At 35.0% G+C, this 3691-nt stretch overlaps 1 long non-coding RNA gene across 1 annotated transcript; it reads right to left on the bottom strand.

Annotated features, from left to right (window-relative positions):
- Positions 1 to 158: 158 nt before the first annotated feature.
- On the bottom strand, positions 159 to 2815 carry LOC116548056. Its single transcript, XR_004267289.1, has 2 exons — positions 1202 to 2815; positions 159 to 304 (listed from the first exon to the last, which is right to left on the bottom strand). It is a non-coding gene; the product is annotated as an uncharacterized LOC116548056 (long non-coding RNA).
- Between the last annotated feature and the right edge of the window lie 876 nt (positions 2816 to 3691).

Below are 3691 nucleotides of genomic sequence, written 5' to 3'. Positions count from 1 at the left end.
TTAAGAAAATGACGTTATACAATGGGCCAAAAATTCCAGAACCACTGTCACCACCCCCAAATGTGTGTGTGTGTGTGGGGTTCAAAAATCCATTAGAATTCCAAGTTGCATAGAGTTGTTTTTAAAATATATACTCACATACAAAAACATATTTGAAAATGGCTAAAGAAAATACCTCAGAATCCATTTTCTTTTGAGCCATTTCTGGCTCCTTTTGTTTACTGGTCAGAATCTGATCTCGTAATATTCTGGCATTCTGTTCTTCGGAAAGTTGCTGCTGGGCATCGTTTCGCTGCTGCTCGACCTAGAGATAACATGGAGGTGTTTGTCTAATTGCACTGAAAAAAAAAAAAAGACTAAAAGGTTAATTAAGAGCAGAGCCTCTATTGGTTGAGCATGGTGGCTCAGGCCTGTAATCCCAGCACTTTGGGAGGCCGAGGTCGGCGGATCATAGGTCAGGAGATGGAGACCATCCTGGCCAACATGGTGAAACCTCGTCTCTACTAAAAATACAAATTTAGGCATTAGGCATAGTGGCGCATGACTGTAGTCCCAGCTACTTGGGAGGCTGAGGCAGGAGAATCGCTTGAACCCAGGAGGCGGAGGTTACAGTGAGCCAAGATCGCACCACTGCACTGCAGCCTGGGTAACAGTGAAACTCCGTCTAAAAAAAAGAAAAAGAAAAAGAAAAAAGAAAAAAAGAGCAGAGCCTCTCTTATAAAATGGTTAAAAGTAAGCAGCCTGTTAAAACACAAGAACTTTTATCCCTCAAGAATCACTCAAATCTTAATTGTATACATGACAGTTAAATTTGTCAAAGAGGAAAAACAGTTCTTAAATATGGGAAGATACAGCATTGTAAAATAAAATTTCTTTCAAAACATTTAACTAGTGTCACTATAGTTTCAAAGCTATTTAGCCTGTTTTTTAACATAAAAATGTGTAAACTCATTCAGTGATTAAACTCATCTTCCATTCTGAAAACATAGACTGAGCATCTATTTAGGTGCCAAGGTTTACAATACTTTTAGCTATAAATGTCATAGTTCATTTTTAAGAGGAGATAACAGTTTTGGTTTGTTTTAAACCTAAATGATACACACAAAGCCAAAAAAAGTATAAGCAATACTGATGAAGCATAAAGTTAGAAATATGAAGTTTTCACCAAAGATTAATTTACCAGATCTAAGTTCTTTCTTACCATCCTCAATTCCTTAATGAGTTTTCTCAGAGTCCATTTAAGTCATTGCGTCATTTCAACCTTTTTCCTACATTCCTCTTCTTTTATTCTTAACTGTTCACTATCTTTATTACACAATGTATCGCCATTTTCTTTCTTCTCTTTTCTTGTCTTAAGGCAAGTCTGAAGTTAAATATGGATATTAAAATGTGTTTGCTTAGAAAATAAAAAAGTTTATTTTGTCATCTGGCTCTTCCATGTGGGTTTATAATCCTCATAAAAACTCCTATGTTCTTGTTTCCTTTCTAGTTCTTATGTTTTTAATTTCTCACTTCACTCTCTTCCAAGGGACATACATATTTGAGAAGTAGTGAGGAAAGAAACATTCTGTTAACTGGTAAGTTTCTGTTACTAGTAAACCTGAGAAGAGCATATTTGAAATTTTTCAGTAAAGTTACAAGTTGAAAATTACTTCTTTTTCACGTTATGCAAATTTAAAATTAGTTAAATAGATCATTTAGAGTTAGCTAATTTAAAAGATGTTACTATTTACAAACAAGTTTAGAAATTCACTAGAAATACATTTTCATCTTTGTGAAATATTGTATGTATAGCCCTAAAAATGATTTACAGTGTAAGATAACACCTTCAGATGTCATTCACACAACATGTATCTTCAGACTACTATAATCCAAGACTAGGCTAAGCTGTTTAATAACTGTTACCTCCATACTTTTTATGTCTCTCTTTTTGGTAACACTTTCAACTTATCTTCTTGATTCTTATGCATTTTATAAACAATGTTTAAATCCCTTTTGGAACAAGACAGGATCTAATATTTAATTTAAAAGTAAAGGATAGTTTCAACATCAAATTTGGAATTAATTTTATCTGCACAGGAAAGATGGGGAATAAACTAATCATCAATTACTTTCCATTTTACTTTTTATTTCATGCATATTTAGAATGAAACTGGGAAGTCCTAGCCAGAGCAATCAGTCAAGAGAAAGAAATAAAGGTCGCCCAAATTGGAAAAGAGAAAGTCAAACTATCTGTTTGCCCAAGACATAATCTTTTAGCTTGGAAAACCGTAAACACTCCTGGATTTGATCAATGAAATCAGTAAAAGTCTCAGGTTATAAAATCAATGTACATAAATCAGTAGCACTAGTATACACAAATCAGTAGCCCTAGTAGACATCAAGAATGGCCAAGGTGAGAATCAAATCAAGAACCTAATCGCTTTTACGACAGTGGTGGCAACAACAAAAACTTAACCATTTAGAGATCTTTCACCTCCTTGGTAACTAAGATGAAAGATCTCTAAAAGGAGAACTAGAAAGCACTGCTGAAGAGCTCTTTCATGGGAAAAATGGAAATCATAGATGACACAAACAAATGGAAATATGCCCTATGTTCATAGAAGAATCAATATATTGAAAATGACCATATTAACTAAAGCAATCTACAGATTCAATGCAATTCCTATCAAAATACTACTGTTATTCTTCATAAAATTAGAGAAAGTACTTCTAAAATTCACAGGGAATAAAAAAAGAGCCTGAATAGCCAAAGCAATCCCAAGCAAAAAGAATGAAGCCAGAGGCATCACAATACCAGATTTCAAACCATACGACAAGCCTAAAGCAGCCAAAACAGCATGGTACTGGTATAAAAGCAGATCAACAGACCAGTGGAACAGAATACAGAACCTAGAAATAAAGCCAAATATGTATAACCAACTGACCTTTCACAAAGTGTACAAAGACACAAACTGGGCAAAGAACACCCTATTCAATAAGTGGTGTTGGGAAAAGTGAATAGCCATGTGTAGAAGAAGAATGAAACTGGATCCCTCTCTCTCACCATATATAAAAATTAACTCAAGTTGGATTAGGCCTAACATGGTGGCTTACATCTGTAATCCCAGCACTTTGGGAGGCCAAGGCAGGAGAATGGCTTGAGCCCAGGAGTTCAAGACCAGCCTGGGCAACATAGTGAGATCTCGTCTCTACCAAAAAATATTTTTTTAATTTAAAAAGAGATGGATTAAAAACTTAAATCTATAACCTGAAACCACAAAAAAAATCTGGAAGAAAGTGTAGGAGAAAACTCTTCTGGACACTGGCCTAGGCAAATTATTTATGACAAAGACCCCAGAACTAAAAGCGACAAAAACAAAAATAAATACACGGGACCTCAATGAAAAGGCTTCTGCACAGCAAAAGAAATAATCATCAGAGTAAACAGACAACCTACAGAATAGGAGAAAACATTTGCAAACTATGCATCTGACAAGGGACAAATCAGCAAGAAAAATACAAATAATCCCATCAAAAAGTGCACAAATGACATGAACAGACATTTCTCAAAAGAAGAGGCACAAATGGCCAACAAACATATTTTAAAATTCCCAACATCACTAATATTCAGGGAAATGCAAACTAAAACAACAAGGAGAGATACTGGAAGATGGCCGTTTAGGAACAGCTCAGGATTGCAGCTCCCAGT

Source organism: Sapajus apella, unplaced genomic scaffold (genome assembly GCF_009761245.1).
Source record: "Sapajus apella isolate SASKATOON/1434 unplaced genomic scaffold, GSC_monkey_1.0 scaffold6629, whole genome shotgun sequence".
In the NCBI taxonomy this organism is placed as follows: Eukaryota; Metazoa; Chordata; class Mammalia; order Primates; family Cebidae; genus Sapajus; species Sapajus apella.
The sequence above is the reverse complement of the archived record's forward strand: the minus strand, read 5'-3'. Positions and strand labels throughout refer to the sequence as shown.